The sequence below is a fragment of the Tamandua tetradactyla genome, chromosome 9 (assembly GCF_023851605.1).
Source record: "Tamandua tetradactyla isolate mTamTet1 chromosome 9, mTamTet1.pri, whole genome shotgun sequence".
Classification (NCBI taxonomy): domain Eukaryota; kingdom Metazoa; phylum Chordata; class Mammalia; order Pilosa; family Myrmecophagidae; genus Tamandua; species Tamandua tetradactyla.
This window is the reverse complement of record NC_135335.1, coordinates 35,249,709-35,272,707: the sequence shown is the minus strand read 5'-3', so window position 1 is coordinate 35,272,707 and position 22,999 is coordinate 35,249,709. Positions and strand designations below refer to the sequence as shown.

Sequence of the window (22,999 nt, the reverse complement as noted above, 5' to 3'; positions counted from 1 at the left end):
GCGCGAGGGGCAGAGAACGCGCGCGCGTCCACCGCCGCCCATAACCTCCGCCCCCGGCCAGCAGCGCACGCGCCAGCGGCCGACAGGGCGGGCGCGCGCGCACGCCGCAGGGGGCGGGGACGGTCCCTGGAAGGCGTGGCCTCGCCCCCAGCCGGCCCACCCACGCGGTCGCTCGCGGGACTCAGCTGCGCCGCTCCGCTTGGCGCGGGGAGAGGCGTCTCGCTGGTCTGTTCCTGTTTTCTGGGGATGAAGGGCCTAAGGCAATGTAGAGTTGAACGAATTTCTAGCCTCGGCTCGGAGACACACATCTGTTCTCCTTACCTTGGGTCGCAAGTCCTGCCTTTCTCCAGTCTTTAGCACACTTTCTCGGCTGCTGCTGGGAAAAGGGCAGAGACTGTTACTGTTTCGCGTCAGATATTACAATTAAGCAAGCCGCCCATGACTCTATAGTTCCCGTTTCCTAATTTATTTATACGTCCATCAGTTATGTATTGAGAATTTTTCCGTGTGCCAGGCCCTGTTCTAGGAACTGAGAGAACAATGTGGAGACAAACGGCGTCCCTGGGCTCGCGAAGTTTGAGATTTGGTGGAAGAGAAAAACATTAATGAGAGAATCGCCAAAATTAAATTTACAGTTAGTAAGAACTGCCCTGAGAGGTACATGGTGCTATAAGAACCTGTACCGAGGAAAATTAAGTTGAGTATGTTAGTGCTGGAATCTGAAGGCTGACTTGAAAGGAGTTAGCTAGGACCGAGGGGAGGGTCTTGGATAGCCAGAGTGGGGCCCTGAGAACCAACCACTGTGTATGGTTCCACTCAATATAGAGTAGAGAGTGTGAGTGTGGGGAGTAGTAGGCAAGAGCCCCAGTAAGGATTTGGGACTTCAATTCGAGAACTTTGGGAAGGTATTGAGTTTTTTTGAGCAGAGTTGCAGGGGGTGTAACTTCATCATTATTTATGTTTTTACAGTAGTTGTGTGAAGACTGGTCTGGAGGGGGCTCAGTTGGAGAAGAGACGCCAGTAAAGACACTACTGTAAGAGTCAAAGCAAAGTAGGATGATGGTGGTAGAGAAGAGCAGTATTTAGGGGGTAAAATGGTCAGGACTTGATGGATTGGATGAGGGAGGTGTCAAAGTTGACTTCTAGATTCTAGGTTGGTGAAGGGTTGCATTTATAGAGTTCCGGAGCACTGAAGGAGGGCACAAAGGAATATAAAAGCTAAAACTATCAAACTTTTAGGAGAAAATATAGAAAAAAAAAAACTCTGTGACTTTGGAATAAGCAAAGGCTTCTTAGGACACATGCAAAAAAAAATGAAGAATAAACGAAAAAATTCGTAAATTGAATTCATCAAAATTAAAACCGTGTGCTCTTTGAAAGTTACGATTAAAAAGATGAAAAGGCAAGGTGTAGAATGGGAGGAGGCTATTTGCAATACAATATCTCCAACAAAAGACTTGTATCCAGAATATATAAAGAATTCTTATAACTGAATATTAAGTAGACAAGTAACCCAGTGAAACAATGGGCAAGAGATTTTAGTAAACAGTTCACAAAAGAAGATATACAAATGGCCAATAAGCAATGAGAAGATGTTTAACATCTTTAGTCATCTAGGAATTTGCAAATTAAAACCACAATGAGATACCACTATACTCTCCTTAGTCTGACTAAAATGTAAAAGACTGATGACCAGCAATTCCACTCCTACACATTTCCTTAACCATGCTTAAGCTCCAAATAAAGGCAATAACAAAATATACTTCTGTCTAACATGATACAGCTATCCTGCATACAAACAAAATAGAATAACCTTTTCCCCAAAGAGGATACAAAGTCTAGGTGATGTTTCCTTTTCACCTTTGATATCTTGTAACTTAATACTATGATATAAAGTTAATTATTATTAATATATCTTCATTGTGTAGTAGCAACAGAATTTCCCCTTAGTAATCAAGGTCAATCACCCACCCAGTAAAGGAACGCCCTTCTTTGCCTGTTGATTTAGAGGCCTGAGGAGCCCCAAGTGGCCAGGTGGCAGTCATAACTATACAGTTCAATGCAATCATTCTTGTGTCTCCTGGTGGAAGGAGTCTTCCCTTGGGAACTAAAACCTCTGGACCAACAGAACTTCTGGCCATTTCTCCTGTCAGCCGAGATAAACAACCAGGTACCCTGCCTGAAGTTCTGTCAACTGGGAGGATTTCCTTGGTCCTGGTATGTTCTAGAAAGGGGCTGTAGTGTATCAGCTGTCCATTTTTGTTTAGTGCCTGTATATTGGGCAGAACCATCTTTAAAACAGGCTGTAAACCAAGCCTGAATTTTCTCTTCCTTAGCCACCTGGTCATAGGGAACTCCTCATGAGACCACAGGTGCAGGCTGGGAGACAGAAGGTAATGTAGCAGGACCAGGGACCATGGGCAATGAGAAGATGTTTAACATCTTTAGTCATCTAGGAATTTGCAAATTAAAACCACAATGAGATACCACTATACTCTCCTTAGTCTGACTAAAATGTAAAAGACTGATGACCAGCAATTCCACTCCTACACATTTCCTTAACCATGCTTAAGCTCCAAATAAAGGCAATTACTTGGTCCTCATGCAATTTACTTGGTCCTTTGGGGCTTCCTCCAGCACGTACTTGTATGTACCACTTCCAGTTACTGATGGAATGCTGTTGTGCTTGTGCATCATTACAGCTTGGCAGCTCAGACAAAGCCCAGTTCATGATGGGCAGCTCAGGTCTCACGGTAACTTGGTGGCCCATGAGTAAGTATCATCTCTACTAAGGAGCAAGCCAAAAGCTGTTTCTTGAAAGGAGAGTAGTTATCTACAGAGAATGGCAGGGCCTTGCTCCAAAATCTTAAGGATCTGCACTGTGAATCACAGTGAATCACTTATAGGGGCCTGTCAAAGGCTTCAAAAAGCATCTCTTATCAGCTACTTGTAGAAGGAGACTCTGTGTTTGGTTTTCAAAAATCTTGGCCCCATGGCTTACAGGAGATAAGGGTTTCTTTCAGGGCCAATATAGACACCTTCAGGTCATTTATACACAGCTTGAGCTTGAAATATGAAGCCCTGAGCCCATCCGCTTCTTTCCTTACTTCATTGAGAGCTGATAGAAGCAACCAACCAATCCCATAATATTTCTTAGTTTGACCAAATATTCTGAGGTAGCAAATAAGGACCTTGCTTTCTATAGGTCTTTGATTAGGAATATCTAATGCCTCATTGTGCCCTCTTTACCCCTGGAAATAGAACCCTTAATACCTTTAAATCTAATCAGATTATAAAACTAATTCAAGAAAACCCAGTTCAGAAACCTTTTTCCTAAGATTCTATTCCTCTAAAACTACTTCTCCCAATACCAAAATCTGTACCATTAGGGTTCAAACAAAGAAGCAATATCAGTAGGAGATATATGTTGAGATGAATTTTATGGGCAGGCCACGGTGGCTCAGCAGGCAGAGTTCTCGCCTACCATGCCAGAGACCCAGGTTTTATTCCTGGTGCCTGCCCACGCAGAGAAAAAAAACAAAAGAGTGATGTATTGCAAGAAATTAGCTCCCACAATTATGGGACAGGGCATCAGAAAGGGCAGTATGGAACTCCTAGGCAAAGGCTGAAGCTGTTATCCACAAGCAGAATTTCTTCTTCTTTAGGGAAACCCCAACTCTGTTTTTAAGATCTTTCGGTTGATTGAATCAGGCCTGTTTGATTATCTAGGGTAATCTCCCTTACTTAAAATCAACTGATTATGGACTTTAGTCCCACCTACAAAGTGCCTTCACAGCAACCCTTGTGTTAGTGTTTGATTGAATAAAAGTATAGCCTAGCCAAGCTGACACCTCAAAAAGATTGTCATAAAAGTATTTATCCAAGAGAAACGGAAACGCACATCCACACCAAGACTTGTTTAAAAGTGCTTGTGACAACTCTATTCCAGTTTTGAAAAAATGGAAACAATTCAAATACCCATCAACAGGTGAGGAAATGAACAAAATGCGGTACATCCATATAATGGAATATTATTCAGCAATTAAAAGGAATGAACTGCTACACTACTCAATACAAAGTTAGGAATAGTCCCCAAGACCACCCTCGTTTGCAGAGTTCAGGGTCCCCAAGACCACCTTCAGTTTCAACAATTCAACTAGAAAGACTCACGGATTTCACCAAAAGCTGCTATCCTGACAGTTGCAGTTTACTACAGCAAAAGGATACAGATTAAAATCAGCCAAAGAAAGAGGCACATAGGACAGAATCCTGAGAGTTCCCAGGGTGGATCTTCTAGTTGCCCTCTCCCAACGGAGTGTTAGCTTCTCCCTGAACTAGGTGTGATAATACACACAGAGTATTGCCAACCAGGAAAGTTCATCCAAGCCTCCATGTCCAGAGTTTTTATTAAATGTTGGAGGATATTGAAAATACAACGACTACCAGTTTGAACCACTGTCAAGTTTGTGGTGGGAAAATTAAGTTGCTACTGTCATGCCAGTAAAAACTCAATATTATGCGATGCTCTTATTTTTCTTTTGATATTAATAAAGAATATGGGTCCTACATCACCAGCCAAAGTTCTACTTTCAAATGCATCCATGTCTAAATTTATTAGCTTAGTACTATCTTGGTCTGGTGCTTTAAGTAAAATCATGTTTTTTAAAAAATGATGCAGAAATCAAAATTCAATGTACATGATGCTTTTGGAAACTTCAAAAGGCTTTAAGAAATTCTTCAAAGAAAAGCCATGTTATGACGCTTACAAAAAAATAGATAATTGACTTTAAAATAGTTGCAGAGTCTCCTGACATTGGTTTCAGATTCTCCAAACAGAAAATATTAGAAAAAGGAGATTTCAATTGCAAATATCTTCAATCAGCCCATTTATATCCAAAACTAAATTTTAAAATCAGTATCTTCTTTTCCCCCACATTAGAAATTGCAATGTTATCTTTAAAAGAAAAGTTTATGATACTGAAAGAAAACAATGACCTTTTGGTCTTCTAATCTATATCTTTGTTATTCAAAATGTGGTCCTTGAATCAGCAGCAGCGACATCACCTGGGAGCTTGTTAGAAATGCAGAATCTTAGGCCAATCCAGGTTAATTTAATCAAAGATTACATTTTAACATGACCCCTAGGTGAATTGTACGCATATCGCAATTTGAAAAACACTGGAACAGATGACCTATGTACTCTGAAGAATTACAAGGAACATGCATTTCAACAACTATTAAAAATTTACAATTCAAACTAACTGATGAACATTAGTTAATGATGATATTCTTGGAGTATGAAAGTAGGGGAACTAAAAACCTTGAGTTGTTTACTAAAATCTGGCATGACTTCCACTGAAGTGTTGCAATATCTTTGCAGCAATACTTTATCATATTTCCAAATACTACTTTCTCTTTTGGTATGTTTTTAACTTTGCTAATCCAGGTGAAAGGTAACAAAATTTAAATTTAGTAAAAATTATTTAAGGTCTAAATTGACCCATAAAAGATTGTCATATCTAGTGACCATTATATATCAGAGCAAATAAGCACTGAAACTGTCAAAAAGGATTTTTTTTCCATGAAGGCAAGACAAGCAATTGCTATATAACAAATTATTATATACTAATGACTTTCAGTTTCTCTCTCTCACTACAGGGCCTTTGCTTGTGCTGTTTCCTGTGCATGGAAACAACTCTGCTGATCTTTGAGATCTCAGCTTAAATGTCATTTCCTCAGAGAGGACTTCCTTTACCCCACAGACAAAATCAGCTTTCTCCATCAGGCACTTTCAAAACATCCTGAATTTCTTTCTTCACTGAACACAAATACCCTTTCTTAGCCCAACTTATATGCAATTGCCCCTTACACATCTTCCTTCCTCTCTGCACTGTGAACTTCACAAGTGCAGGGATTTTATTTGTGTCATTCTTAACCCTGACCCTTACGTATCTCTAGGTGCTCAATAAATATTTGTTGAATTAATAAGTCAACAATTGATTGATGATCCTGTTTGAATTAAATAAAGCATATCTCTGCTTATATTTGTACAATGCATTACTCTTCAGCACGTTTCCTTCTGTCACACAGTTTGAGTCTCCCAAGACTCAGATTTGCCTCTTTGGCCTCTCTCAGCCTGTAAAATAGGAAGCCTTCTACCTCTTAGGCATTCAATGCAGTGGTTACATGGACTCTGGAAATGGCTTACTTTTGTCTTAGTTTGCCTGGTCTGCTATGACAAATAGCCATGCTGGTTGGCTTAAAAGCAGACATTCATCTTGGAGGTTGGAAATCCAACTTCAAGGAATTGGCAGGGTTTGCTTTCTCTGAGTCTGTAGCATTTTGGCAATCCTTGGCCACATGGCAAACTCTCCCCTGTTGTGTCTGCTTTTCTGGTCTCCACTGACTTCTGGCTTCCAATTCTACATCCAATCTCCTTTGTTTATGAGGATTTCAGCAATGTTGGACTAAGGCCCACCCTCATTCAGTTTGGTCTCACCTTAACTAAAAATGACATCTTCAAAGATGCTATTTACAAATGGATTCACATCCCAAAAGCCTGCCTTCACACCTGTGTCATGGGTAAATGACCTCACCTCGCCATGCCCCAGTTTCCTCATTTGAACTTGCCCAGCAGATATGTTGTGAGGATTTTAATGACTATATGCACGTAAAGAGCTTTGGTGCCCAACAAATGTTATCTGTTGTTATAGGAGCACTGTGAAGATCAAGCAAGAGTGCAGGGCCAGCGTTAAAGATTAGGCATCCCCATTTCCTAATATAACTTGTGTAGATAGTTTGATCGAATGCCATAAGTACTTGGAATCTCAGGTAGGACATGAGATTTTGTTGGTTTGTCCAGAGTGATGCCCGGATGAATCCCAGAGTGATTCAATCAGTGAGTGGAAAAGTATTTACAAAGCCCCCTTCGGGAAATGGTGAGAAATTCAACTTCCCCAAGTTGAATTCTTGATATTCTCACAAGCAGTGTAGACAACCAAAACTATAGGCTGAGCCCCCAGTCTTGGGGTTTGCTCATATGAAACTTAACCCCACAAAGGATAGGTCAAATCTACTTAAAATCTAGGCCTAAGAGTCACCCCCAAGAGAGCCTCTTTTGTTGCTCAGATGTGGCCTCTCTCTCCAGCCAACACAACGAGCAGTCTCACCACCCTACCCCTCTCTACGTGGGACATGACTCCCAGGGGTGTGGACCTTCCTGGCAACATGGGACAGAGAACTTGGAATGAACAGAGACTCAGCATCAAGGGATTGAGAAAAACCCTAGAATGAGCTGAGACTTAGCATCAAGGGATTGAGAAAACCTTCTCGACCGAAAGGGGGAAGAGGGAAATGAGACAAAGTGTCAATGGCTGAGAGATTCCAAACAGAGTCTAGAGGTTATCCTGGAGGGTATTCTTACGCATTAAGTAGATATCACCTTGTTGTTTAAGATGTAGTGGAGAGGCTGGAGGGAACTGCCTGAAAATGTAGAGCTGTGTTCCAGTAGCCATGTTTCTTGAGGATGATCGAATAATGATACAGCTGTCACAATGTGACTGTGTGATTGTGAAAACCTTGTGTCTGATGCTCCTTTTATCTACCTTGTCAACAAAGGAGTAGAACATATGGAATAAAAATAAATAATAGGGGGAACAAATGTTAAAATAAATTTAGTTTGAAATGCTAGTGATCAATGAAAGCGAGGGGTAAGGGGTATGGTATGTATAATCTTTTTTTTTCTGTTATCATTTTATTTCTTTTTCTCTTGTCTTTTTATTTCTTTTTCTGAATCGATGCAAATGTTCTAAGAAATGATGAATATGCAACTATGTGATGATATTGAGAATTGCTGATTATATATGTAGAATGGAATGATATGTTAATATTTTTGTTTGTTTGTTGTTAATTTTTTTAATTAATAAATTTAAAAAGATTAAGCATCCCCAATAGTATGTTGAGTGAAAGAAGCCAAACACAAAAGAGACCATGCTGAATGTTCCATCATATGAAATTCAATAGCAGGCAAAACTAAATGAAGATGACAGAGGTAGGTTAGACTAGTCAGGGTACAGTAAGCATATTGACTGGGAGTCTTCATGGGGGCTAGAAATGTTCTGTATCTTGATCAGATACACTGCTGAGTTACATACGTAGAAATGTATCCTCAAGACCTGTGCACTTCACTGGATGTAATTTAGTACATAAAAACAGGTTAAAAAACAACATTCTTAAGCCAAAATAAGGGATCGTGGACAATTTCCTTTGATCTTGGCAGAGAGGTCTGTTAGGGATTGAAGCATGTCTCCCACAAAGGCATGCTCAGGTCCTAACCATTGATCCTAGCATAGGAACCCATTTGTAAATAGGATCTTTGAAGATGTTACTAGCTAAGGTGAGGCCAAACCAAATCAGGATGGGTCTTAATCCAATATGACTGGAGTCCTTATAAGCAGAGGAAATTGGGACACAGTTGGGAGGAGGAGACAGTCAGATGGCCATGAAATAGATGTAGAGATTGAGCCCACCAGCCACCATCAGAACACCCCAGACCTCGGGGAGGCCATCATCTCTGCCAACACCTTCATTTTAGATTTCTAGCCTCCAAAATGTGGGACAATAAATTCCTGTTACTAAAGCCAGCTGGTTTGTGGTCCTTGTTACATCAGCCCTGGAAAACTAGGATAAGAACTTTTTTCCAACTCCTTCCTCTGTCTCCCCCAAGGACTTCCAAGGGGAACTTTGATGAGCTCCCTTCTTCCCCTTTTTTCTTTCTGTTGACACCCAAATAATCCACATATTCCTTCCATTGACCTGCCCTTAACCCTGAGATGAATAGGACAAAGGTGAGTCTCAGGAGGCCCCGGGTACCTGGTGTGTGTGAACACAAGGGACTCCTATCCACAGGTAAAGGCCGTGTACTTCCCTGGGAATTAGACAGAACCAGTGGGAAGAGGTTTTGGGGCCAACTCTCATGGCCCCACCCCATCCACGCAGGGCCCAGAAAGTAGTTGGCCCCAGGGGAACAGGGCTCCGTCAGTTTCCTTGCTGGGACCTCACGTGCAGAATTTCTGGGGATCAGGATCTTAGGAGTATCAATCTATTTAGTTTCAAATGATAGAAATCCAAAGCAAACAAGCTTATACAAAATCAGGGAAATTTATTGGAAGGATGGTGCTATATTGAACATAACCATGTAAAGGACAGGGCCTCAGAGACAGCTGGACCTAGGACGCTTTCTGTCTTCTCTTGGCTTCTTTCTATCAGACTAGCTTTCTCCTTGTGATGGAGAAGGTGGGTGACATCAGTTCGTGGACCCCACACATCACAGCCTCACACTAGAAGGCCTGTATTCTGCTTCCCTTAGTCACAGTCCAGAAAAATCTCAGGAACAGACCCCGTTTGAGTCCAGTGCCCACCCTTAGATCAATCATTTGTGGCCATGAAAGTGGGACATTGTGCCTGGCAGGACCACCAGAACCACAAGGCAGTAGAGAGGAAACAGACCCCAAAAGAAGAGGGGGTGCTGGGCAGGGCAGATAATATAATGTAGGTCATAATGGCAGGGTGGGGGTACAACTAAATCCACGAGGCCTCTCCTGGTCACCCCCCCCCCCCAATTAACCATAAACTTCTCAGTCCCCATTGTCCACGATCCAGGCATGAAGCCAGAAGGGTCCTATGTATGAGACCTGACCAGCTCAGCAAGTGGTGTGAAGAGGCACCAGAAAAACACTGGGCCCTTCCCTGAGGCCTTCCGCAGCTCTGTCAACAGGAAAGCTCCAAGAGAGTGGTGGAATCTCACCAGTTCTCTGATACCTATGCCACAACCAACTCGCAATATGGTCTGGTGAAAATCCCTTTCCCCTTTGGACCTCGGCTTCCTCCTCTATAAAATGGTTATGATTGGACTAACTGATTAGACAGACAGCAGAGAGCCTCTGGGTGCCAAACAGCCTGGATTTAAATTTCAGTTCTACCTTTAGCAACTGTATACTCTTGGGATTTTCGTTTTGACTTTTCATCTTGAAAATAATTTCAAATTCACAGGATATTTGCAAGAGTAATTTAGTGAGTTCCGGTGTACTCTTAATCAAGAACCACAAATAATTTCAAACTTACAGGACAGTTGCAAAAATAATGTAAAAGCCTTACAGAGAACCCCAGTGTACCCTCCACCAGATACCCAGATCCACCAACTTATAACATTTTGCCACATGTGCCATATCATTCCATCTATCCATCTATCAGTCTATATATATCTATTACCTATCCATAGATCTATTATCTATCTATTTTCTAAACATTTGCATGTTCCTTGAACACTTAGTACTTTTCATGTACATTTCCTCAGAACAAGGATGTTAACTTATGCAACTACCTTAAGGGCAGCAGAGTAAGGTTACTAGGGGTGGGAGGGGAGAGGGGATGGGGAGTTAATGCACAATGGGTGCAAGTTTGTGTTTGGGGTGATGGGGAAGTTCTGACATTGGATGGTGGTGACCGTAACACAACTCTGTGAATGTGATTAATCCCACTGAATAGTATGCTTGGAAGGGATTGAGATGGAAAGGTTTATCTTGTATACATATTTCCACAATTTAAAAAAGAGAGAAAGAGACCAAGGAGAAAACCAAATGCAATTGTTTGATCTTGGACTGGATCAAATAATGGAGGAGATAATGCCCAAAGGGAATTTCTATCCCTGTAACTTTGTATGGTCTACTTATTTCAGACAAGTGGAATTACAAAATATGTCCCTTTGTGTCTGACATTACACGCAATATGATGTTTTCAAGATTCATCTATGTTGTAGCATACATCAGAACATCATTCCTTTTAAAGCTGAATAATATTCTATCGTATGGACACACCACATTTTGCTTATCCATTCATCTATAGTGGACAGTTGGGTTGCTTCTACTTCTTGGCTGTTGTGAATAATATAACCTTGATCATTCGTGTACAAATATCTGTCCAAGTCAAATCCAGCAATTTTTAACATTGTGTCACATTTATTTAGACATTTTTTTCCTGAATCATTTGAGTATTGTGTACATTGTGCTACTTTACCCCTAACAGTTCAGTGAGTTTCATTAAGAACAAGGATTTTTCTCTTGCACAATCACAGTATCAAATTCAATAAATTTACCAGTAATATAATACTTCATCTAATCTACAGCCCATATCCCTATGTTGTCAATTATCTTGGTAGGGTCCCTTCAGTTTCCCCCAAAACTACCACCAGTAATGAACCAGTCCAGGATCAGGAACTGCATTTAATTATCATGTCTCTTTAGACTCCTACTGATTAGTTTCTTTTTGTCCCTTGTCATTAAGCAAGGGATAAAAGTGTCTGTATGGGGGGACACTTCAAGAACATGCAAATATCCCATTCCACGTTAAATATTCCTTCCTAGTTATTGGTGATACTTTCCAAATCATTCTTTACTGTGATTGTTGTAAAATGGCAATTTTCCAACTCCACCTCTTCTTCCACATTCAAATATGAGGAAGAGTGCTTTTATCTCCCTTGTTTCTTTATTTACTTTCTACCTATTGTCCATTGATTGGACTCATGGATTCCTATTTTAATCTATGGACCTTACTGTTTATTTATTTCATGTTCGCATTGTCTCAGGTTTGGACAGTGGAAGCCCCATGAGGCTGGTTCCTATGTCTTTTTAACCTGTCCCCATCATTCACTTTTTTAGCCCCCTTTTACTTTCTGGCACAGTAAAATGTTCCAGACTCCTTTTGTATCTTTGCTGCTCAGCCATTTCTCCAGAGCCAAGGTTCTGTTTAATGGGTGTATGAGACAGAAAACAGAACCTACAGTAAATATTAAGAGATTTACTGTAGGAATTGGCTCATGTGACCATGGGGATGGGTAAGTCCAAATTCTATAGGGCAGGCCACAAGTTGGCAATTCAGTAGTGATGATGAGTTCCCCGGGAGAAGCCACAAGTCGGAAATTCACTGAAGATAATATTGAATTCCCCAGAGAAGCAGTCTGTCTAGAGATTGAAATTCTATTTTTCTGATTGCTGAAATCCTTGAAGGCCTTCAACCGATCGGATAAGACTTCTCCCATTGCTGAAGGCAACCGCCTCTGCTAGGCTGTAGATGTCATCAGCCATAGATGTAATAGACTGACCTGATTTAAATCTTTCTATGAAATATCCTCACAATAACAGGCCAGTGCTTACTTGACCAAACAACTGGACACCTAACCTAGCCAAGTAGGCATGTGAGTGTAAATGTCAGAGTGAGAGGTGGGGTACAGAAACCAAGATCTGGATGGTGGGTGTGCTCATTGCTACTGGGATATCATTGCTTCCAGGCACTTTTAGCAGATAGAACTAGGAATCTGAAAAACAATAAGAATAGTTGTATTTATCCCAAAGGGTCACGGTAAGGCTTAAATTAGATAACCCATTTTTTAAATGACTGATCTGTAATAAGTGTTCAGTAAGTGCTAGTTATTATCATTATTACTGTTATCATGATTTAAAATGCCCTCACTGGGGTGGGCAACCGTGGCCCAGTGGCAGAGTTCTTGCCTGCCATGCCAGAGACCTGGGTTCAATTCCTGGAGCCTGCTCATGCAAAAAAAAAAAGCCCTCTCTGAAATTGCTCTGCATGGTATGAATACTGGCTTTGCTCTTACAAGTTTATAAACTCGGGTAAATTTAACCTCTCTGTGCCTCATTATTTACATTAAAAAAACACAGATTTTAGTACTAATCGCATAGGGGTGTTGTGATTAAATGAGCAAAGTTCATCAGACAGGGACTGACACTATTTTTTGTGTTTGTTGATACTATTTTAAAGATGTGAGAACTGAAGCACAGAGAGATTAGGTCACTCACCCATGGTCACACAGCTTGGAAGTGGCAGAACCAGGATTTAAACTCAAGTATCCTCTAAAGACAGACAAGTTTATAAGCAATTACTGTGGCACTAAGTGCTGTGATAGGAGATTGCCTAGGACCCCTGGCAGTCTTTTTTTTATTTTTTTTATTTTTTTATTAACGGAAAGAAAAAAAAAGAAATTAACACAACGTTTAGAAATCATACCATTCTACATATGCACTCAGTAATTCTTAACATCATCACATAGATGCATGATCATTGTTTCTTAGTACATTTGCATCGGTTTAGAGGAACTAGCAACACAACAGAAAAAGATATAAAATGTTAATATAAAGAAAAGAAATAAAAGTAGTAGTAATAGTAAAAAACAACAACAACAAACAAACCAACAAGCAAACAAAAACAAAAAAAACCCTATAGCTCAGATGCAGCTTCATTCAGTATTTTAACATGATTACTTTACAATTAGGTATTATTGTGCTGTCCATTTTTGAGTTTTTGTATCTAGTCCTGTTGCACAGTCTGTATCCCTTCAGCTTCAATTACCCATTGTCTTACCCTGTTTCTAACTCCTGCTGAACTCTGTTACCAATGACATATTTCAAGTTTATTCTCGAATGTCCGTTCACAACAGTGGGACCATACAGTATTTGTCCTTTAGTTTTTGGCTGGATTCACTCAGCATAATATTCTCTAGGTCCATCCATGTCATTACATGGTTCATAAGTTTATCTTGTCTTAAAGCTGCATAATATTCCATCGTATGTATATACCACAGTTTGTTTAGCCACTCTTCTGTTGATGGAGATTTTGGCTGTTTCCATCTCTTTGCAATTGTAAATAACGCTGCTATAAACATTGGTGTGCAAATGTCCGTTTGTGTCTTTGCCCTTAAGTCCTTTGAGTAGATACCTAGCAATGGTATTGCTGGGTCGTATGGCAATTCTATATTCAGCTTTTTGAGGAACCGCCAAACTGCCTTCCACAGTGGTTGCACCCTTTGACATTCCCACCAACAGTGAATAAGTGTGCCTCTTTCACCGCATCCTCTCCAGCACTTGTCATTTTCTGTTTTGTTGATAATGGCCATTCTGGTGGGTGTGAGATGATATCTCATTGTGGTTTTGATTTGCATTTCTCTAATGGCCAGGGACATTGAGCATCTCTTCATGTGCCTCTTGGCCATCCGTATTTCTTCTTCTGGTAGGTGTCTGTTTAAGTCTTTTTCCCATTTTGTAATTGGGTTGGCTGTCTTTTTGTTGTTGAGTTGAATAATCTCTTTATAAATTCTGGATACTAGACCTTTATCTGATATGTCATTTCCAAATATTGTCTCCCATTGTGTAGGCTGTCTTTCTACTTTCTTGATGAAGTTCTCTGATGCACAAAAGTGTTTAATTTTGAGGAGCTCCCATTTATTTATTTCCTTCTTCAGTGTTCTTGCTTTAGGTTTAAGGTCCATAAAACCACCTCCAGTTGTAAGATCCATAAGATATCTCCCAACATTTTCCTCTAACTGTTTTATGGTCTTAGACCTAATGTTTAGATCTTTGATCCATTTTGAGTTAACTTTTGTATAGGGTGTGAGAGATGGGTCTTCTTTCATTCTTTTGCATATGGATATCCAGTTCTCTAGGCACCATTTATTGAAGAGACTGTTCTGTCCCAGGTGAGTTGGCTTGACTGCCTTATCAAAAATCAAATGTCCATAGATGAGAGGGTCTATATCTGAGCACTCTATTCGATTCCATTGGTCGATATATCTATCTTTATGCCAATACCATGCTGTTTTGACCACTGTGGCTTCATAATATGCCTTAAAGTCAGGCAGCGCGAGACCTCCAGCTTCGTTTTTTTTCCTCAAGTTGTTTTTAGCAATTCGGGGTACCCTGCCCTTCCAGATAAATTTGCTTATTGGTTTTTCTATTTCTGAAAAATAAGTTGTTGGGATTTTGATTGGTATTGCATTGAATCTGTAAATCAATTTAGGTAGGATTGACATCTTAACTATATTTAGTCTTCCAATCCATGAACACGGTATGCCCTTCCATCTATTTAGGTCTTCTGTGATTTCTTTTAACAGTTTTTTGTAGTTTTCTTTATATAGGTTTTTTGTCTCTTTGGTTAAATTTATTCCTAGGTATTTTATTCTTTTAGTTGCGATTGTAAATGGGATTCGTTTCTTGATTTCTGCCTCAGCTTGTTCATTACTAGTGTATAGAAAAGCTACAGATTTTTGAATGTTGATCTTGTAGCCTGCTACTTTGCTGTACTCATTTATTAGCTCTAGTAATTTTGTTGTGGATTTTTCTGGGTTTTCTACATATAGTATCATATCGTCTGCAAACAGTGATAGTTTTACTTCTTCCTTTCCAATTTTGATGCCTTGTATTTCTTTTTCTTGCCTAATTGCTCTGGCTAGAACTTCCAACACAATGTTGAATAATAGTGGTGATAGTGGACATCCTTGTCTTGTTCCTGATCTTAGGGGGAAAGTTTTCAATTTTTCCCCATTGAGGATGATATTAGCTGTGGGTTTTTCATATATTCCCTCTATCATTTTAAGGAAGTTCCCTTGTATTCCTATCTTTTGAAGTGTTTTCAGCAGGAAAGGATGTTGAATCTTGTCAAATGCCTTCTCTGCATCAATTGAGATGATCATGTGATTTTTCTGCTTTGATTTGTTGATATGGTGTATTACATTAATTGATTTTCTCCCTGGCAGTCTTTTTTTGCAGAAAAAAAAAAAAGTCCTGCAGTCTGGGGCAGGACTGGAAGCTTTCCAGGAGGAAGTATAACCTGTGACTTAAAAGATGAGTTGGAGTTTTCCAAGTGACAGGTGAATGGGGGTGGAGAAGAACAGGGATCATGTGTGAAAGCCTGGAGGTGAGCTGGCCTGGTCAGGAACTGCAAGTTGTTTAGGGTGGACGGATCATAAAGTATAAAGTATAAAAAATATAAAGTATATCTGAGGCAGAGGGAAACTTCACATCCTTGAAACCAGTGGATTTCAAGCAGTAGAATTATTTTTCAGATGAAACCTTATAAGGATTTCTAGAACAGAAAATAAATGAAAGCAGAAGAGCTTTAGGTGTATGGAGATGGGGTCCTGGGGCCTCCCTAGCTCCAGTTTTCTTGCCACTCTCCCTCATATCTTTGCAGAATCCCGAAGGGCTACAAAACACTGCTGGAAAAGATCCAGTCCTATGGCCCTACCCCTAATTTAGCACCTGAAGAAACCGAGGCCCTGAGAGAAGTGATTGGTCAGCTCTCCTCAGGACTTCGGACCTCCAGCCCAGGGCCTTTTCTCCTCCTAGTCCTTTGAAGGTTTTCTGGGAGATGAGAGATTTGAATGCGGTTTGGGGTTGGGGGACGGCAGTTCAGTTTGGACAACCACAAGGCATCCCTTTTCTGGGGCTTTGTGTTCCCCTTTATGTAAAAGGGAGGGCTGGGCAAGCTGCCCTCTCAGGGACTGTCCACCCCAGGAACCTGAGGCCTCCGACTGCATCTCAGCCCCCCTCAGCTGACCCCCATTCCCGAGCCCTAGATCTCAGGCTCTGTTCCTCCAAACCCCAACCCCAGTCTTTGGGGGGGTGGGAGGCGGGAGCCAAGGGCTGCCAGTGAGTGAAGCCCAAGAGCAGAGTGCTGGAGCAGAAGGACAGGCGGTCCCTCTGGCCAGGAGCTGATGTGATCTAACCTGGCGGCTCACGGTATTTTTAGGCTGCTGCACTCACTCTGCCCCTGGGCTGGAAGCAGATTAGAGAAAAACAAAAATGGAATGACCTCTGCTTGGCCTGACAGCTACCCGGAAGAAAAGGGAAAAGACACTGAGAAAAAAGCAAATCAGTCTTTGATTTGATGCTGGTCCCTCTTCTCTCGGCAGGTCGGGGCAAGGCCAGGACTCAGGAGGAGAGTTTAGGGGCATTGAATGTACCTCCCTTCATCCTCATTTGGGACCAGAAGGTTTCTCCATCTTCCATTCACACAGCAGCAACCTTTTCCTGGGTTTCCAGCCTACAGCCTACCCCACAGAACTTAGATGTGCCAGCCTCTGCAGTCACGTGAGTCAGTTTCTTAAAATAATCTCTCACATACAGGCATACGTACATGGGTATATATATATATATACCCATATATATATATATATATATGTATATATATGTATATGTATATGTATATATGCTATTGATTCTTTCTCTGGAGAACCATGACACAGATTTTGGTAACTCAGTCCATTTATTTACTCAACCAACATTCACATAGCGTTTATCACATTCAAGGAGGACTCTCAGCACTGGAAAACACTAACTCATTTATTCCTCACACATTCTCACTTTGCAGACGAGCGCCATTGAGGTTCAGAAATATTAAATAACTAGGCTGAGGCCATAAGCAGCAGAGCTGGAATTTGAACCCAGGAAGTATGGCTCCACAGAGCAAACTCTTAACCGCCAAGTCTAACACCCTTCAAGGATACAGGAAACACCAGGCCCCCTCCCCTGAAGAGGTCCTGGGGGTCCCCTCCATCCCCCACCCCACCCCCACTACTAAATTAGTCATATACCTGTGGGAGCCTGTTGCCCAGTGCAATTATTAATAATGCCTCTTCTCCCTTTCAGAAGGGTCTCAGTTTCCATGATCAATTGCCTGCCCACTTCACTCAGCACCTCTCTCTGATCCGCTGCTCTTGGGTTCCCTGCTAGTGGCTTCCTAGCCTTCTCACATTGCCCCCACTTTCCCCCTTAATTCTTCCAAGTAAACCAAGTCCAGGCTTACACAACTTTGCTGAAAGCAAGAGGAAAACTGAAACCCAGCAGCAGATACCTCTGAGCCAAGCCTTGCACTGGCCATGTCCCTTCCCTGGGGAGTCCCCTCTGGATGTTCTCTGCTTAGCCCTCAGCATCCCATTTTAGGGCAAGATGCTGTCTTTGGAATCCCCTATTTCTCTTCTCAGAGTTTAGGAATCCCCGCTTCTCAGGCCATGCCGCAACCAGAGCGAGTAAATCCAAGGAACAGCTCAATAAATCCTTCCAAAATGTCCCTTCCCTGCTCTTGCAGAAATCCACCCTTTATATTCATTCATCAGCACTGACAGGGTGCATTGCACTTGGAAGTGAATCATAAACATTTGCTGATGAATGAATGTAAAGCAGTTTAGTCCTCTGGAGCCAGGGTTTCCTGTGGAAGAGAGATTTGGCTTTATCTTGTATAATAGAATGGCCCTTTAAAGTGCTTTCCCAAGTAAAAAGCAATCTTTGCTCAAAGGCAGCTCAAGGGCCACAACAGAAATGGTTTTTAAATTAGCATTTTTAAATTACCACACAAAAGATCTCTTTTTGGGGGGCATGGGCAGGCACTGGAATCGAACCCTGGTCTCCAACGTGGCAGGTGAGAACTCTACCTGCTGAGCCTCCGTGGCCCACCCCATACAAAAGATCTTAAAGATCTAATAGATATAATGTTACTTTTTCTATTAGACATTAAAAGAAAATCTTATTTTTTCATAATATCCTAAAATTATGAACAACCTCAAAAGTATCAAACTCTGAAAAATGTACAATTGTTTCATTTGTCCTACGTTTAAATCAAAGAAAACTTCCCCATAGCTCTCAGGGACATTTCCTCTCCTTTATTGAAATTTGGCAATTAGATCTTATTCAATAACCCTTGTCCCAAGGTTATTTATATTTTATTAATGATTTATTTATAGCAGTTACCTTTGCAAAGGTATTATTGGAAGAAAAATTTTCACTAGGGAATTCTCTCAGAATAAATATGGCCTATTCCACATTTCCTCTGTGCCTATCATTTCTAGTCTCCAGGTCCAGTGAAAAAAATTCTAAATTAAGCCCACACCTCCCCATCTGTCTGCACCCAGCTCTTCCCCCAAACCTGCCTTAGCTGGTTAGGCCCTGAGAATAGGGAAAGGTGAGACAGAAAGAATGAGGCCTGGTTTAAAAGTTTTAAATGAGGGTGGTAGGATTTAAGATCCTAAGGTGGCCTGAGTCTTTCTATTAGAGTTTCTATGCCTTTCTTATTTTTTTAACTTTTTTTTAAATTGTATAGTTAACATATATATATATATATATAAAGCAAAGGCAGAAAAAAGTCAGTTTCCAAAGCACTCTTCAACAAGTAGTTGCAGGACAGATCCCAGAGTTTGTCATGGGCTACCATTCCACCATCTCAGATTTTTCCTTCCAGCTGCTCCAGAATATAGAAGGCTAGAAGGAATAAATATTTTTTTTATCTTCATCATCGTTTTTTTTCTTTTTTGTGAAAAATAACATATATACAAAAAAAGCAATAAATTTCAAAGCACAGCACCACAATTAGTTGTAAACAGATTTCAGAGTTTGGTATGGGTTACAAGTCTACAATTTTAGGTTTTTACTTCTAGCTGCTCTAAGATACCGGAGACTAAAAGAAATATCAATTTAATGATTCAGCAATTATATTCGTGTATTAAATGCTACCTTCCCTGTATAACTCCACCATTATCTTTGATCTTTCTATCCCTCTCTTTAGGGGCCTTTGGGCTATGGCCATTCTAACTTTTTCATGTTGAAAGGGGCTGTCGATAATATGGGGTAGGGAGATGGAACTAGCTGATGTTCTGGAGAGGCTGAACCCTCTAGGTTTCAGGACTTATCTGGACCAGGGACCCATCTGGAGGTTGTAGGTTTCTGGAAAGTTACTCTAGTGCATGGAACCTTTGTAGAATCTTATATATTACCCTAGGTGTTCTTTAGGATTGGCTGAAATGGTTTTGGTTGGGGTTTGTCTGTGCCCTTCTTTAAATTGTTTCCAATTTTTAGATCTAATTTACCTAAAGCTGCGGCCAAGACAATTGGAAAAGTCTTTCCCAGTTCCCGATGCAGCCCTCTGGCAGCCCTCTGCTGCCTTAGAGAAAGTTCAAGGATGGCTCCTTTCTAATGTCCAGGTTTGCTTACAGTAATTACAAAACTAAGGCTTTGAACTCTGGTGCCTAGAGGGTTTTTTCTTTTTTTCTTTTTGAGACACCAGGAGTACTAATTTATGTGTACATGTGTGTGTGTTTGTGCACGTACACTTATTTATCCTTAGGCAATTCAAACAGAGTTCTTTTAAGAATTTTTGTTTGCCAATTTGGTGTTAGCATCCAGAGGTGGGAATATATTCATTGCACAACAAACATAAATAGAAAGTTAGACACACAAAAAAACCTCAGAAACATAAAACTCACTAATTTGAATACTACATTTTCATCCTTTTCTGCAATTGAATTAGGCTAATAATTGAATATTAGCCTAATTTGGACTTCTTCCTTTCCTGATCTATTGGCCTCTTGGTTATAGGGTAGAGGTGGAGCAGATGAAGCAGTTAATATAAGTTCTAGTAGATCCTCCAGATTTAAATCAAAGAGAACATTTTTCTTTTCTCCGCTAATCTTTATAGACAAAATTTTACATTTTCTCATCAGCATAGATTTCTGGGATAGACAAATAAAAGATTGAACATACTTTGTCTAATTCCATTTCTGCTCTTACTTACAGCTTTAATACAGTGTTCTTTTCTAAAAAGTCAATGTCAGGCCATTTCTCTCCTGATTCTAAATCATATTGAGGCCAAGTCATGTTATAGAAATAAACTACAAGCTCATAACTAAACTCGGTCCAACTTTTCAAAATACAGCCCAAAGGGCTACATTTAGGAATGCTACCAGAATTAGAATTTCCCATTCTAAAGAATTTCAGTAATCAGGAACCAACTAGGAACACTTGAACAATGCAAATGCAACAACAAACCAACTAACAATTCATACAGAACAAGACTTACTTATATATTTAAGTAACGCATCAACTAATAACTAAACCAAGTAACAAACAGGCCTTAAACAATTACGTTAAGTGACACACCAATGAACAATTAAATTGCTATTAGACATTTAATTTCATTAAATACCAATTAATTATTGCAGTACTTCTTTCCCAGGATTATACTCAATATGCAAACTCAGGTCACACCCTCAAGTCCTGTACAGAATGATACTCGGAAAACAGAAAGGTGCAGAGGTCAGAGCAGGGAGGATCATTCCAGAAGCAGAATCCAAGGTCATAAAACTCAAGTCCAGGGGACTAGAACCTCGGTACTAACTTCCCAGTCCACTTTCACCTCGAACACCCAGTCACCCAGTCAGACGTCTAGACCAGGAACTGGAAACTGCTTCTCTTTTTGAAGATTTTTAAGGCGCTGAAGGTCTGAGTGCTGGCAGAATAGAGAGAACCCAGCTGTTGAACCTCTAGACTAAAAAGAGCCAATAACCATGCTTACTGTCCTGCCAGGGCTCCGACAAGCTTGGGCACGTGACTCCTTACGACCCTCTGCCCCATCTGGGTTGCCGAATTGATTCTGGACAAAAGCAGTGGGTTCTCTGCCCAGTGTGCATAACAGCCAATCCACGACACTGGGATTTCAAAGAGAGAGTGAGTTTAATGTTACATGCAAAACAGGAGATCAGATGGCCTAGGGCCCCAAAATCTGTCTCCTATGGCCCCAAAATCTATCTCCTTGAGTCCAAGGAATTCAGGGATTTTATAGATTCAAACAAAGGGGAATGGGGTTGTTACCATTACAGTAGTAAATATATAGAGGGCTGAGACCAGGCTTTAAGAACCATTACAATAGTAAGTACAGACAAGGGTGAGACTAGTTGAGTTTCAGTAATTCCAGGTATTAACTTCTGTCTCTTCTACCATATAGAAAAAAAATCTATATAATGATCTGTTATTTATAGTCATTTGTTAATTCTTAATTTCCTGGTTACAGCATCCCCTCCATTCCCTGCCACAAAACACCAGTAACAAATGTTAAGATTGAGCAATATTTCATGGAGTGTAACTGCAAAAGTATATTTTGTCTCTTAGTCTCTAAAATGGATTCAGTGGAAGAAGCTTTACCCCCATCCCTGGTTAAAAACTCAACCAGGGATTTTTGTTTTGTTTTGGGAGTTAAATGAGCTTTTATTAGAATGTTGTAATAATTGCGTTTGAAGGGGGCCCTACAATGAGGATTTTAAATTAAGTCTTTAACTGCAGTCAGTAGGAAGCTGGGGCCAGGGCTGGCCTGGGCGAGGGGCCACCCCATCTCCACACGGGGTGGGGCCTGCGCAGGGTGGCCCCCAGCCCCGCATTTGAAGTACGAATAGGATGGCTTCTACCCTTTCTCAGGTATGTTTAGAGAGAGGAAAAAACAAAATAAAACAACAGCAGACCTGATCTTTTAAAAAACATTTCTGGAGATTCTAAGGGGGTTAAAAAAATAATCTGAAAACGAACCATGACAGCACCCCACCAGCTGAAGACAAGACATTCCCATGGTTTTTCTGCTCATTCCCAGGTGATAAAAAGTTCTATATTCATTTTAGGTTGCCAAGCAATCTCAGGTCAGAATTTAGAATGTCCAGTCCGGGAAACAGCCAAAGCTTCCGACTTTATTTAAAGTCACAGATGCCCCCCATCTCCCTACGGGAGCGTGAGTGGGTCCTTCTTATTCTTTCCCCACCCTAAAGCTTAAACCTCTTCCCCACCTTGCTAACTCTTGTTTCCAACCCCAGGTGTGGAGGAAGCGGTGGAAGAGGGAAGAGATATAAGGGAGCAGAACTGATTGGCCCTATACAGGACAGATTCATTGGAAACCCCACTGAGAATGTCCCATTTTGCCTCTTTCGATGTGGGTAACACATTTATCTCCTGCTGGTGATTCAGTTCCTGTTTTTATTCTTCCTTTCCACAACCTCTGGGACCCAGGCCACAGAGATCCTCTTGCTGGCATCATATTGCCCCTCACATCTGGTCTATGGGAATCTCTACCATGTTTGCTCATTGCTCTCACAACTTTGGGGAGTGAGACTCCCAGCTCAGCCTCTTCTCGCAGGCTTTTCTCTCTCTGGTCCTTTAGATGGCTGAGGTGGGAGTGAGAGACAGGGCAGGTGTCCCCCACCTAGCAGGGATCCCATGCCCAGCTTCAAAATAGTCCTTTTAAGGTGTCCTCACTCGGCCTTAGGTGGAAGCACCCTCAGCTCCTCCCCTGGGTGGAATGGGGCTGGGGAGAATCAAAGTTCTATTCTCCCCAAAGAAATTTC

At 41.0% G+C, this 22,999-nt stretch overlaps 1 protein-coding gene across 3 annotated transcripts in view; it reads right to left on the bottom strand.

Annotated features, from left to right (window-relative positions):
- Positions 1-22,278, bottom strand: part of TMCC1 (transmembrane and coiled-coil domain family 1) — a 390,104-nt gene extending 367,826 nt beyond the window's left edge. For all 3 annotated transcript variants that reach the window (XM_077116458.1, XM_077116460.1, XM_077116461.1), the window contains exons 1-2: positions 22,194-22,278; positions 21,190-21,322 (exon numbers count right to left, since the gene is read on the bottom strand). The gene's annotated coding sequence lies outside the window, so the exon portion shown is untranslated. The remainder of the gene's footprint in view (positions 1-21,189; positions 21,323-22,193) is intronic.
- Between the last annotated feature and the right edge of the window lie 721 nt (positions 22,279-22,999).